The 15,754-nt window shown below is 37.1% G+C and overlaps 1 protein-coding gene across 4 annotated transcripts in view; it reads left to right on the top strand.

Annotated features, from left to right (window-relative positions):
* DLGAP1 (DLG associated protein 1) overlaps positions 1 to 15,754 on the top strand; it is a 399,114-nt gene that overhangs the window by 145,160 nt on the left and 238,200 nt on the right. For all 4 annotated transcript variants that reach the window (XM_066329466.1, XM_066329484.1, XM_066329477.1 and 1 more), the window contains one exon: positions 4,843 to 4,952. The gene's annotated coding sequence lies outside the window, so the exon portion shown is untranslated. The remainder of the gene's footprint in view (positions 1 to 4,842; positions 4,953 to 15,754) is intronic.

Genomic DNA, 15,754 nt, shown 5'->3' on the forward strand with positions numbered 1-15,754 from the left:
AAATGCTCATTGTCTCAGCCTGCCTTCCTGAGCAGGATGATGGAAGATATGAACAGCTTATTATTGGCAACCTGGTGCTCCAGTTGTCTTGGGGTAAATAAGTGGTTTGCTCTGAGTATGAACAAAACCTTAATGTGTTATTATTACTGTAGATCAGGAGCTGAGCTGTAGACATTGAAGTATTGCATTAATATTTGCTGTGCTTGGATTAGCTGAATTGGCAGTGCATTTAAGTAGGGACTTGGGCTTTCTTATTATTTACTTAATTATATTTGTAATTTACTGTGGCTGAGTACTCAGCATGATTTTTAATTGTCTGAGGGAGGCTCTTAATTTTACAAATGAGGTTCAATAAATGTGTGTGATATTGCAGTCTTGGCTTTATAGGAAGAAGACTGAGATTTTTGCTCATTGCTGAGCTTTATGCTATTCCCATTACTACTACACTAGTGTGGTTTTAATTAAATTTTTAGAAGTTCATTTGTGTGTAGTTACTAGGCAGTCCTAATTTCTGTAATTATTATTATTTTGCTATAATTTGGGTAGCAAATATATGAGGTTCCTGCCCAGTACTTTAAAAGAATTGTTGATGCTAATGGCTTAATAAGCACTGAATCATCATCTGAAAGAGGCTTCTTCTGAACATCAGAGGTTATCTGCCATTTGTAACCTCAGGTACTCCCCCTGTTTGAAAAGTTGCAGTATATATAAAGCCCCTCTAAGTACACCTTTATAATGGAACAGATTTGAATTGTTAATTTAGGTCAGTTTCTTGATCTTGTGTACAGAAAAATGTTACTCATCCACTTCCACTGTGAAATACTTAAATAAAATACGTGTTGAAAAAAAAAAAGTGAAAATAAAAACAACCCAGGTAAAAATTTCATCCGTTTCCTTTACCGAATGTATTGTTAATTAAAAATTATGCATACAAGCAGAACCCTGGGAGTGTAAAGAAGCATCATGTAGAAGAGAAATCAAATGGTTTAGTAAGTAATAAAACACTTGAAAACCTGCCCTTCATTTTCTCATTGAAATTTGGTTTAATGATAATGGTCACACTGTGAATTGGTGTTCTGCACAGGAGTGGTACAGATGTGATTAGAGTCTGTTTCTCAGAGATTCACAGAATAATTTACCTAATAAGGAATTATAGGCAGTTACCAAGTTTGTGGAGGGTCTTGTTCAACTGAGTGTTCAGTATCTCCCAGGATGGAGATGCCACAGCCTCCCTAGACACCTGTTCTTGGTAATTCTTTTCTCCTTTTCTTTGCCACACTTTCTTCCAGGTTTTTTGTTGTTGTTGTTGTTGTTTTTATTTTAACAAAATCTATCTAAAACTACAAAAAAAGTTATAAAAATGGCCATCATGCTCAGAAGTTTTTTTTGTACCCTGCCCTGTTTCATGCATTAGAAACCAAAAGAAAGAATATATGAACATGTCAAACATATTCTCCTAGCCTCCTGATGTCTTGAACTTTGGGTCTTTCTGACCTGAATGTCTCTAAATATTTCTAGTTACCTAAATTGAGGGAATTTAATTTTCTTACACTTTTCCTGACTTCTCTTGAAGGCATGATTTGATCTCCATGACCAACTGCGGCAAGAGTCCCACAAATACAACTGCACTTAGCAGAAAGGGCCACCCCTCTTTCTTTATTTGTTCAGCTTTCTTTTTATGATGTGACTCAAAATCAACTTGGTTTAATGTCCTATGGTTGTTTTCATAATCTTCCATGATTCATGATTTATGGTGTTACGCTATTCAGTTGTCCCTCACGCAGAAGTCATTCTGTACGCTCCATCATCTTGCTTTTTTTTGTGAACCTTTTCTTTTTGTACCTCTCTGATTAAATAAATAATAAAGTGGTCAGAGAAGGCTAGCATGTGTCAACATGCACAAATAAGAAAAAACAGCACAAAAACAAGACAGATTAAGGATTCAAGAAGTTTTAAAACTATTAAGCCTCACTAGCCCATGGCCATCTCTGAAAACTCTGTCATATATACTTAGATGTTTCCAGAAAGTTACTTTCAGATTTTATCTTTTTTACACTTCAGGCAGTGGCTTACAGTGTGCTTAACACTTGTGTGATGCAGGTGATACCTTTACATTGCCTGCCTTCAGTGTCTCTGTCATCACTAAATACATCTGACAAGTTAAAATTTCCCTTTATCCAAGTGAATTCTGTCAGGTAAGAGAAAGCCATCTTAGCCCAGCTTCTGCAAGGCTCTCAGCCAAATCTTCAAGTATGGCAGTTTCAATGGGTTCAGAGAAGTCCTTACAACCCAGGGCACCTCCTAAAGACATGGAGGATTTGTTCCTTTAGAGATTTATGTTTGTAAGCTCCCTAAGGAGATGTTATGAGAAAAAAATCAATCCAGTTCACTTGTTACGATTAAATGTACTCTGTCAATTTTGTACTCTCATGAAAAATCTGAAATGCTTAGGATGTAGTCAATATTATAGGCAAATTAAAGCCTTCCTGAAAAGAGATGCTAACAGGAAATCTGTGCATTTCTGAAATAATTTAAAAGCAGTTTCTAGTTCTTTAGTACCTCTCTCTTGATCCCATTGCCAATCTGATGCTTTTATCATCTCATTTTCTTACTTTGAGCATATTGGTTTTTTCCCACTTCTGAAAAAAAAAAAAAAACAAAACAAACCAAAAAAAAAAAACACCTTCTCGACCAACCAAGAAAGACTAACTGTAGTGAAAGAACTGGAAATTTAGTTTTAGAATTAAGAAAAAATATACTAAAGTATGTCAGCTGGTGGATGGGGTCCGCCGCTTGGGACCCAGAGAGCCACAGCCACCCCAAAGGATGTCTCGCTAGAAACAGCTCCTTGGGGGGTCAGGGTTCTCCTCAGCTGGACAGAGGGGCTTCTCAGCATCGGGCAGAGCAGTGATTTTTCAGCTCAGTGATTTCAGCCTTCAGTGATTTCAGCTCAGTGCTCTTAGCTCATGCCCTTGTGAGTTAGCCCCTCTTTTAGCCAGCCGTGGTGAGAGAGAGGTCTTGTATGGAATTTCTGCAGGTGGTACTTTATTGAGAGGGTACCAGCGAAAGGGGTCCAGGGACGAGGAACCTCTGCCGACCAGAGGAAACCCAGGGGTTTTTATGGGACACCAGGGTGGGAGGAAAAGGGTACAGAACCAATCAATTGTAACAGATCTACATAAAATCCCGAGGGGGCTTGTGGGTCTCCAGGTCGCCGTGGCTAGGAGGTTTGTCTTTTTGTCCTAAGGGCTCACGGTGAAGTTGCGAAATTCTTCCTTGACTCCTCAGCTTGGCTCCCTCCAGGGCAAAGCAGCCGGGGCTCCACCCACCTCCACACTAAAGTTATACTTACATATCTTGAGGGAGAGTCAGGCTCTCAAAGCCAGCTCTACACAAAGTGTTGTCATTGAAGTACCAGTGGAATGTGTTTCTATGCTGACAGTAATGTCAGAGACTCTGAAGCAGTGTCAGAATTTAGTTTGCCTTGGAAACGGGACTCACAGTAAATATAAAGAAAGTAACGAAGAGGAGGCTGCGGCTGTCATCTGTTTGACTGCTTTAGAGGTCAGGGAATTCCCAGGAATCGTCACCTCTTGTGTACAGATGCTATTCCTGTCCTCTTAGTGGTTGCTGGAAAGAATTTCAGTCCAAAGCTTGATGTCTTACTAAGATGTGCATCCTACTTCCAAAGGAATTAATTTATGGAAGATTTTTAGCCTGTGGGAAGTGGGACATCAGACTCTGATCAGATTGATCTCTTCTAGTTTGATAAGCATGAGTTTATAATATTTGCAGGTTATTTTTGCTCTGAAAAATTTTACTTGCTTTTTCTGACAACTTACCCCCAATAGTTAACTGTGGTGCAGAAAGGTATTTCTTTGAATTAGCATCAAGAGATTAAAATAAAGAAAGAACTCTTGAAGCAAGTTATTGCAGTGATAAATCTTCAGAATATTCCAAGGCTAGTATCAAAACTTAGCTGTGATTTTATTTTTTTAAATATGCTTTACAGTGAAAGTTTGATTTGAGATGTTCACTGCATTTACAAGACAAAATATTCACACTTATTCTGGCTTGTACTTTCAAATTGTCCACATGAGACCTTTAGGTGATGAGAAACAAAACTTAAATAGTGAGATGACTCATAGAGAACAAATATAGAACATGGAGGAAAGCCTTTTATTTCTGTTAGTCTCAGTAAGTAGTCCTGGAGAAATATGAGGGAAAAACATGTATATAATTTTTTCCTTACAAGAGAGAGAAAATGGCTTATAAATAAGTATTTTCATTTTATATAATTTTTAAAAAATCATATATTTTAATGTGTAGCAACTTCCCATTGCAATTTTGTCCACTACCCGTCAAATGCTGGTGGGGGAAATACCATGTATACAGCTGGGTGGTTCAGGTTTTCTCACCATTCTCCTTTGCTTTTCTAGACACAGACAGCAGGATGCCATGGTGTTTATGTAGAGCAAGAAAAGGTTGTGAAAGGGACTGAGTGGGGGAGAGGTGAGCTTGCAGTGATTTACTGAGGCAATCACGTGTAACTAGTCTTTGTGTCTTTTGGTAAAAGAGCCAACAAACTCTTCGTGCATTGTGCAGGGAGAGTAGGAAGGTTGAGATGGCACCACGAATGCAGCATTATGCAATCAAAATATTCTTTTTTTTTGTGGCAAGAGGAGAGTGTGAAACCATGTGAAAACCTTGCCGTGGAGCATTGTTATAAAACATCTCAACATTGCTGTGATTTTTAATGAATACATAGATCCTTGCCATATTAATAATTTTATCTTGTTTCAGGCTAGTAGTTTTAACTCCTACACTTTGATTGTATTTCAGAACAGTCAAGCATCAAGTATTGGAACTGACATCTGAATTAAAGAGAGTGCAAAAAATCCTTTCCCTCTTTAACTATTGAAACAACTAAAATGGAAAACTGACTAAAAGAGGTGAGTCCTTTCCTCTGATCATTGTCACTGATCTCTCTCAGCATTGCTTTTATTCATTTTCTGCAGATCTGCCTCCTGCAAAGGCAGGAACTAAATTATTGCAAACTCTCAACGGCTTTAATGGAAATGAAGGTAGCTAGAAAATTATACATATGATAACCCATCTTTGTACTTAACTAGGTATGCTGGCTGAGGATTCTCTTAATATTGGGTGTCCCCGAATGCTGTGGCGGATTTTTTTCACAAGTCTAACAATAATGTATATATATAAAATAAACTTAAATGATGAGTAGAGCCCCACAGAGGTAAATACACCAGAGCTGTGGAAAGAGTGTAGGGAATGTGAGAGGAAGGATTGACTTGGCCTAGAGGAGTATAAAAAAGGGAGAGGTCAGAGGGAAAAATAATGCACAGAAGACAAGCATGGCAGGGCGTTGCAGCATCTTGGAAGCAACATTGAAATGGCCTAGAAAAACTGTAGTAAGGAAAGAGCTTCCTTTTTCACAGTTTCCACAGATATTTTTGCTTGCTTTTTTTTCTGTTTGTTTTGGTGGGTTTTTTTTACGCTAAGAGAGACCTGATAGGACATACTGAAGATAAGCTGACATCTAGCCTTTGGAACAGAAATGGAATAGTGAAATGTCTACATATAATAAACTATGGGTATTTCCCAATGCTAATCGTACTGAAAAAGAATTAAAATCAGTTCCACATCGTGTTGCTTTATTACCACGTGGCAGACTTACACTTACATGCCCTAGAAACTGAGAGTTTTTACGTCTTTTTTAAATGGTGGTCATTCTGCCTATGATTTGAAATGATTTTAAAAATAGCTCCTAGAAGTATATTTGAATCAATACAGTTCAGTATATATACAGTTCAGTATATATACAGTTCAGTATTCTCAATACATGCAATTTAATTGTAATGTTAAACTATGTTTAAACATAGTTAAACATGTAATATTTAAACTAAACATATTAACATGTTAATCATATAATTGGTTATGGGTATTTAAGTTTAGTTAGGTATGATAATGTACTTCAATTTGTAAATTTGCCTGAGTGGAGCATGAGTTTAAGATACTGCATTAAATATTTAACATCTTAGGAATACTCTTTGTGTCACTCCAGAGTGATCTTTTTTCATTGTTTTTCATTGGTGCAAAAAATTTCAATGGATACCTCACCTTACAAATATAATTTCTTAAAACTAGAATGTTATCTAATCCTCTAGCAGCTTTGTATTTTAGTAAATGTCTTTTAAGAGGAGGAAGAATCAGACTGTTGAAACATTTCCATAGCCGTAAAACTGCATCCATGATGATTTATTATATGTGAGATATAGATATGTAGAGAGAGAGTCAGAGAAATATGTATGATTCTGCATGTTATATATGTAGTATGTGTATGTATTTATACATTGCAAGTATGTATTTCTAAGGTAAGTACACACTTCAAAAAATGGTATATTTTCTTTGCAGAATAGGACTTGGAACTAGTGTTTATCTTCAGACAATGTTAAAGAGATCAGTTCAGCTAAGTTTGCCTCACTTGGGCCTTCTGTAGAACTCTGAAACTTTCTTGAAAAGGCAACATAAGGTTTGCAGTGGTATGATTTTTCCCAAGCAAAAGTTGTATTTTTACCTCAGGAATTAGTTTTTCGCAGTAATACATTTACTTATAATTTATATATATATATATATATATATATGCATTTTCATACACACAAAAAACCCCCAGCCTATGCCCTCAGCTCTCGGGTAGCTTGGGTAAAAGAAAATATTATGTCATTGGAGAAGGTATTTTGATTAGTGATGCATTTCTTAGAAGAACAAGGTGTGGTTCACTTCATTTCCTCAGGAATATATTGACAGTATCACTTAAGAGTGACTCGATGGCCCTTGTGGCTCCCTTACAACCCAGGCTATTCTGTGAATATAAGGTTACTCTTTTGTTGTGAATTTTGTTCAAGGGAAATGCAGACATGACTTAAAGTTGCCATTAAATCAAAATATGCTTATCATCAGGGAGAAGATGACTAGGCTTTGAAAAAAGTCACATAGAGAGAATCTATATGAAAATGTGTTAGGGATGTGGGTGAAATTGAACTTTAATAAGATTAAACAAAAGGAATATAATTGATCTTCTACAGCGAGAATGTATGGAAGTAATTTAAACCTTAAGGTCCTCTTGTCTTAGTGGGAGACAGGATAGCGGATGTTTGGTATGATCTAATTATGCAGAAGTCTCAGGCTCTGCAAAATATTATTCCTTAGGGGAAAAGGACACAAGACAAAGAGAACAAATTACCAGTTAAAAGATACGATGATCTTTGATGCAGTACAAAGGGGAAGTGTAAGGTATTTTGCTAATAATCCTAGTGTGAAAGTAACAGCTGTAATGAGAAAAATTAGAAAATTCCCTCAAGTAAAGTACACTGAGAAGGCAGAAAAGCTTGGATGAGGCAAAGGTACTGCAATCAAATATAAAAAAACCCCAGGTTTCTAGTGCAAATTGAAAAAAAATTGATTATGACTTGCTTGAGGTATTTTAAAGAAAAATTTAGGCAAGACTTCTTATTGCAGCTTAATAGCAATTCCCTGAGCAGTTATAGAAAGGCTATGAATCAAAGGAAAGAAACTAAACTGACTTTGAGATAGACAAGAGATTTGTCTTCTATTAGATAAAACAAAACAAATCAAAATTCAAATGTTATATATTCCTACTTCCTTCTCTACTTATGGGAAAACCAAACATCAAAATTAAAATAAAGACAACTCTTTTAAGCATTTTTGCATCCAGAACAAGCTGGAAGTCCAGGGAATATCCATAATGTTTTGGGATGAGCTATATACTGACATCTCCTGGACAATTAATAGCTTTGAGCATCTTAGGGACAACAGTAATTTCATAAGTCTGACAAACCGTCTGTGTAGGCATAATAGAAAATGGAGATACAGAACCATAGCATCACAGAGTGGCTTTGGTTGAACAGGACCTTAAAGGTCCTTAAGTCACAGCACCTATTATAAATGGAAAGAAAAGATAAAAAACTGCAGATAGAGAAGTGCTGGGATACAGAGTGAAATATTGAATCAAAGGTTTAATTACTGTTATAAGTAAGAAAACAATCATTAATAACTAAAAGCTATAGAGGCTTTTCTTTGAGTAATAAAAAATAGTAATGAATTTGCTTATGTGAGTTAAATATGTAAGTTGGAGGAAAAAGGAAAAAATAAAGAGAGAGGTCGATATTTGATGTAGATAAGGACACAGACTTTTTTTCTTTGTCAGTCTGAAAAAATTGCCCATTCGTCACAGCTGGCAGAAATAGGAGATAATTCCTCACAGCTGTAATCAGTTTTGTATCAAAATTTATTTCAGACATGGATCTTTCGTCTCCTGCATTTTACAGTTGTATCATCTAGGTGTTTATTGACTGACTTATGGACAAAGGTGTGGTCCTTCTTCCTATGACATCTAGACTAATCTTTCTTTTTGGTAGAAGATAGGCTATTGGTGAAGGAAATTGACCCAACTTGCCAGAAGACTCTTTTTTCCTACAGTTGGCCTTAACTTCTGTAAAAATACCAGAATTATTCAACCTTCTTGCGCTTTTCTATACCTTTCTTTAGGCATCTACTGCCACTGTGGTTTATGCCAGTGGCTCAATGAGCCTTTGAATTCACTCAGAATGGCTATTTCTGGACATGCACACTACAGGAAGTGGGCTCCTGTAAGAAGGTTTTATGATTGGACAAAAAGTAATGACACCATTAACTCTGAGAAATGGAATAGTTCTTGTATTGCTGTAATCCTCTTCCAGCAAAAAATTTCAAGTTGAGCACAGTGGAAAATCCAATTTACTCCTGAGGTATAAAATCGTATTCCTTAAATAATTCACAACTGTTAGAAACAAACCAACATGTGGAACTAGCACTAGATTTTAGACTGATGCAGGGAGAGATGCGTTTCTTTGGTTTGCATTGCACATCATAAGACACAGGAACAATGATAAATATCTCACCATCTCCTGATGGCTTCATAGAATCAGAGACTGCGCTTTTATGTTCACACCAGAAAGGTTATTGAAAGCACATCTGTCCTTATATGGTCTTCCTTTGTATTTTTATATGATTATAACAACTACAGCAAAAACGTAATAAAAAAATACGGTTCAGATAATCCTCTTAGTTCAGGGTTGCAGGCATGGAACCAGCACTGTGCAAAATAAAAAGATAAATTTCTTCTTACTGGATAGAGAAAGTGTGGCCAAGGTACTTTAGTAGCCTCTTCTGACTCATTGGGTAATACAAAATTATGGTCTCCTGAAAGCTTTTTTTATGTGAAACTCTGCCATATAGCTATTATTTTAAACTGTTGCTACAGTCTGTTTTATTTCTATTGTATAGTTTCTACTTGCCTTTTGTTTTCCTGCCTTTCCCTGCCAGCCCTTTTAGCTACAGTCTGCATGATGCAGACACAGTTTAAAAAATCTGTCTAATGATTTGGGGGAGGGACAGTATAGTGTTGGGTCACAGCTGGGCCATGGCAAAGAATTCTGGTATTCAGGGCTTGTATGCTTGAGGGAGACCACAGTCATGTTTGGATGCAGGGACTGTGTTATCAACACCAAAGGAAAAGTAACCAATATTTTAACAACCTTTCAGTCATCAAGAATAACATGTGTAAACATGCGTATTATTGAAGCTCTCTGTATTGTCTTTGCTCTTAAAACATGAATTTATCTAAGCACACTGATAAAGTTAAGTAGGCTAGAAATTCCATCATACTGTTGTTGTTTTAGAAATGAGGAGAAAGATTTCAGTATTGCAAAATCAGCCCAATGAAGTAATTTGCACCTCATTTTTATAAGCTCCCTAAGAAGTTATTTGAACAACTAAAATTACGACCTTGCAAATCCTGGAAATCAGGACAATTTCAATAAGTGAAAGAAAATATAAAATAATCCAAAGTAAAATATAGAAATAGCTCAGAAATTGGTGAGATGATAAATACTGAGGAGGGTAAGTTGCTTAAAAATGTTGAGTGAATTTGTACGCCAAGTATCGTTCTGTATGTATGTCCTGTATCAATATAAACTAATGTTTTGCTAAAGAATTAGGCAGTGCAAGAACAAAGGAGCATAAAATGGGGGTGTGATCCCATAAATCAAAATTCTGAAAAAGTGTTTGAGGACATGGTAAATTACCAGCTGTAATAGTATTCTGCAGGTGGCAAGTTAAGGCACTACTCAGGTCTTATTTACTAATGTATTTACTAATACATGAAGGGCATCTTTCTGTTCCAAACATGACCAGTCCAGGACATACTTGGTTAAGGTGCTCATGCTTGAGGAAGTTGTTGAAAATTGGAGAGACTTTGGGAGAAACCACAAGATTGGTTCACGTAAGATTAATAATAATGGGTGATTTGAGTCAGTATTGGCAATGGGGGTGGAGTAGGAAAACTTTCTGTGGAAGGCAACAAAATATTGACATTCTGAGACTCACAAGTACGACAAAAAAAATCCCATACATGGAAGTTAAACCTCAAAATGGAAGCAAAGTGCATTTTTTTAAAGATAAATAAATACACATTGGAACAATTTACCAAGCACTGTTGTGGATTCTTGTAACTTAAAAGATTTCATTTGGAATTAAGGCTAGGATTGCTGAAGCAATTTAGGGAATTAGATGCTCAAACATCCTTGAAATGTACTCATTAAATTCTCCAAGATCTCTTGGGTTCTTCTAGAAATGCAGCAGAGCTAAAAGCAGTGTGCTGCATCTGATTCAGAAGTGGTACTTGATGGAAGGCACTGTGAAGTAGTAGCAGTTTCTGTAATACTACACAGCAGGTTAGACTGCACTGTCCCAGTGGCCTCTTTTATTCACAGAGTCAGTGTGTTTGTTTATTTGTATGTGAGAGCTGCAAAAAAGTGTTCTGATCTAAAAGGAGCTACTTGAGATTGCTGTTGAAGTACTTATACCCTATCTGTTTAATAAGATGACTGTGATTCACTAGTGTTGCAGCTGAATGTTATTTCACCCCCATTCTGCTGCTTGTAGGGAAAAGATTGAAAGAGCAGGCCTGTGTGGAGAGATGGCATGGACATGGCAGCTGAGAAACTGCTCTGTGTCTGTTGGCCTTTCAGCAATGGAGTTTATTGCCAGAGCAGAAATGGTCAGACATGTTTTGGGAATTGCTCTGTGATCTGAGTGAGCTGAACAGAGGAGGTCCTGAAATATGACTAGATAGACATATTAGCATTTCTTGGTTTTCTGTAGTATTGTCTGTATAAAGAATTCACTTCAGACCCTTTTCTCTGGCCAGGAAAACTTGGATTTAAGATAAGTGTGTCTGGCAGGCTCAATTTTGCCTTTGTGTGAGTTACATTGAATTAGAGGCTATATCAACATGTTAAGCACACAGTCACACACCAGTAAAAGCAGTAATTTTGCTGTCACTGGACACTGCAGTCCTGACTGTTGAAATGATCTTCTTTCTTTATGATGCTTCACTTCCCAGGGTCTGCGTGGCTGGAATACATCTGTCCTCTAAACCGGATCTGTTATCAGTACAAGTATTACTTGCAGGCCAGTTTTCTGGTATTACTTTTAAGATATAATATCTGAAATAGGATGGTTGCAGAGAGCAAAGTAAAGCTCACCCACGAGTGAGGAAGATCACTGTATTCCTTGAATCAGAGTCAAATTCTGTCCTGAGTTTTGTTTACTCACAAAGCTGAGTTTTATGACACTCCAGAAATCCAAATTCCATCTGATAAACACTATGAAAGTACAGAGTAGTGACCTAGAATATTGAAGGTTTGGAGCTTTTTCTTTATTCAATTTTTTTTAACAACATGGAAACCATTAATGTAGAAAAATAAGTAGTCTGGTTATGCTTATTAACACTTAATGAAATTAAAACTTGTCTTTCTTAACTTTTTTTTTTAACTTACCTTTTGTTGTGTAAGAAAACAGGCCTATATCAGCCCAGTGTTAAAACTCAGAATATAAATGGATATGATTTGTGTAACAGTGAATTGATTTGAATAGAAAATACAAAGATAAATGTTTATGTAGTGGTTGATATTTCACAGATATTTTGGAAATCTGTTTATCCAAGACTTCAGTAAGACAACAGGGTTATAATCCTGTTCAGGCTGTATCGGTATATAAAATCTATTCTTCATCTTTATGAAATGCATATCATTATTGGAATACAAATGATACAGAGGAGATTGCTGCATTTCTCATCCTTATCATGTAGATCTTCCATGTGATCTATCAAGTCCAACATTGGGATATAGCAGTGTGTACTTTAGACAAATTACTGATGGCAACTGCTGTGTTTCTTCTCTGCACAGTTTATTGAAGTTCAAAATAAAAAGCATTTATTGTGATATCCAGTGAGGGAAGAAAAATTAAACCGATTTTAAAATAGTGTTTTGAAGCTCAAGATTCTATCAGGTACTTGAAGTGAAGGTGCCCAGTGTTCAAGAATTGGATTCTTTTTTGTTAGTGAGTGAGAAAATGAAAATGCAATGTTAAAATATTGGGATTTTTGCCTTCTGTAAGTGAGCAAGTATTAATATAGCATAAGTGATCCAAAAAGTAATATATGTCCTTGTTAACATCAATAGCTTCACAATGCAGCTGCTAAAATTATATACTCTAATTTGCTCCTCTGCCTCAGAGAAGTGTCATCCTTTCCTATAAGGCTGCTATGTTTCAGGCTGTTTATATTTTAGCTTCAGAGCACTGCATGAAAATGCCCTATGGTCTGGAGGGTGCTCTGCTTTCTGATGGGTAAAGTTGTTAAAGTTAGATTTTTGCCACAGTAAAAATTGAGTTGTACTACATTCTGACAGACTAAGTTCACTTATTGATTTGGCCAAATGAGTTTGAGAAATGCTTGCACAGAATGTAATTGTTATATCCCACCTCATTACATCACATGATATATGCATGTTTATGCATGTATGTATAACTAGTTTCCCTGAGCATTTTGTAAAAATAACAAATAAATGTAATTTTTCTTTCTATCTATTACATTTGAAAATGTAACTCGGAAAGTGTGTTCAAGAAGATGAGGCAACATTGCTGTTCCAAGAGGTACAGAATGGACTGATTAGGTCAAAACATATTTTCTTTCATATTCTACATGGAATCTTTCCAAAAGGCAGGACTGAAGGCAGTCAGCATGACATCAAGAAAGATGTATCACCACTTGGTTGAAATGAGACTTGGAACTACAGAGCTTCTTAGATGTAAGATCAGAAGCAATCCTATGTAAGAGGAATATATTTGAGCAACTTTGTAGGGAATGCATGTATTCTAATTCACAGAAAATAAGCAGGATGTGGTACTTAACCCAGCATTTCTATGCATATGCCATTGGACCAGTGTAGCATCATTCTTAGTGGAAATTTGTAACAGGGAGGAACTTTGTCCTGCAGCAAGATTTCTGATCTGGCTTTGACTGTTTGATATTTGCTGACACCAGTCAGATTTCTTTCAGTGTCATGACAAGAGTTAGTGTCTTAGAGCAACCATAAGCAAAGAAGCCTGTGCTGTGGGGAAAGCATGATGCACCAGATGTAACAGGGCATGCATAGTTTCAGGAATAATCTTAATTGAGAGAGCATCTGTTTTAGGTTTAGACAAATTAATACCTTGAGACTGTTTGGATAGTGAATTGACCTCTTGCCGAGATGTCAATAGCCCGAGTATCTGAGAAAACAGAAAATAATTGCTGCATCCCAATATTCTTGTATTACAAGAATTTATTCATCCTGAACTGCCTGACCACTGTAGCATTCTACAACATGGTGAGTTTTATTTTCATTTATTAATCTTTACTGCACATGATGCTATGTAAGATTGTGTGTGTATAGTGTGTCTTCTCTGAGTAATTGGTTAGCTGTCAGAGAACGAGAAAAAAAATCAATAATACCAATAATTTTTAGCTCTTAAATTCTGAATTAAATGATTCTTATGTTAAGCTTGAGTCATTATATATACAACTCTGTATGGGTATTTTATTTTGATTCCATTTACTTTCTCAGTGGTTTCTTTATATTTAAAGAAATTGATCATAGGACCATAGCTTTGTTTAGGTTTCAAAAGATCATTGAGTCCAACTATTAACCCAGCACTATGAAGTCCACTTCTAAAACACATCCCTGCGTGCTGCATCCACTCATCTTTTAAAAAACCTCCAGGACTGGGGATTCGGTCCTGTACCAGTGCTTTATTGGGAGCTTGTACCAATGCTTTACAAGCCTTTCTGTGAAGAAATTTTTTCCTGTTACCCAGTCTAAACTTCCCCTAGCACTTGAGGCAGTTTCCTCTGGTCATCCACATGTAACTTAGGAGAAGAGACTCACTCTCACCTCATTACAACTTCATTTCAGGTACTTAGAAAGAACAAGGAGGTTTGCCTCAACCTCCTTTTCTCCAGGCTAAAGTCCTCCAGCTCTCTCAGCTGTTCCTCACAGGACTTGTGCTCCAGACCCTTCACTAGTTCTGTTGCCCTTCTCCAGACATGCTCCAGCTCCTCAGTGACTTTCTTGTAGTGAGGGGCTCAAAACTGAACACAGAATTTGAAATGCGGCCTCACAGGTGCTGACTACAGGAGTATGATCCCCTCCTTAGTCCTGCTGGCCTCACTGTTTCTGATACAATCCAGGATTCTTGGCCACCTGGGCACACACTGATTCATGCTCAGCTGCTGTTGACCAGCACCTCCATGTCCTTTTCCACCAGGCAGCTTCCCAGTTGCCCTGCCCCAAGCCTGTAGCACTGCAAGGGGTTGTTGTGACCCAGCAGATCAACACTCTCACCAAACTTCTTGTCACCTCCAAACTGACTGAGAGTGCACTCCATCACCTTGTTCAGATCATTGATAAAGATACTAAACAGGACTGGCCTCAATACAGAGCCCTGGGGAACAGCCTATTCTCTTCCTGCCAAAGCTCTGCCACTTAGTGCAGAAGTTCCTCCACCTCCATGGATCTCCCACAGGGGTGCTGGGAGCAGGGCACAGCCCTGCAGCCGGCACCAGGATGGCTCTGGTCTCCCCAGAGCTCCATCTGGGCAGCTGCACTAGCCCTTCCTGTGTGCCCTTCCAGGCTGATTACCTTCTGGAAACACATACCTGACATAAATTGAATTATCTGGTTTCAGCTTAGATTAAGTACTTGATTTGTAATTAAAATCCAAATGGTAAAACAAATTGAGAATGACAAATGCAGTTTATTGAATCAGTAGATAACTGCTTTCCTGTTCTGTCTCCAATGCAGGTCCATTTGTTTTACTAATTATATGCAAACCATCATTATGCTGTGGTTCTTCATAACAGTTTTGGTATTTCAGCAGAGATCCTTCCTGGTTAGAATGAGTGAAATGGATTGGAGAAGTCATTTGTATCATTACAGTTACTGATAGTTTGTATTGCTGCACAGTCTGCCAGACTGTTCATTTCATATATGTTTGAGAAATAAAAACCTATTTATTTTCTGTGAGGAAATCTTGAGTAAATGTCCAGCATTGCTTTTTACCAAGGTATAATATACTGTTCTTTCTTAACTTTGCAAGATGCCTTTTGCTGAACATCTAGACCTCTGTGCAAAAGGAGGAAAAATTTCTGACTTTGAAATATTACTAGTGTTGGTTACCCTTCTAAATGCTTAATATTATCTTATTGTCTTACTCATAGTACTTCTAGCAGTACTAAAACAAGGGAAGATATATGAGGCATGAATGATGTGTTGTCTTCTTACAGGGAAAC

Source organism: Sylvia atricapilla, chromosome 1, assembly GCF_009819655.1.
Source record: "Sylvia atricapilla isolate bSylAtr1 chromosome 1, bSylAtr1.pri, whole genome shotgun sequence".
Taxonomy (NCBI): Eukaryota; Metazoa; Chordata; class Aves; order Passeriformes; family Sylviidae; genus Sylvia; species Sylvia atricapilla.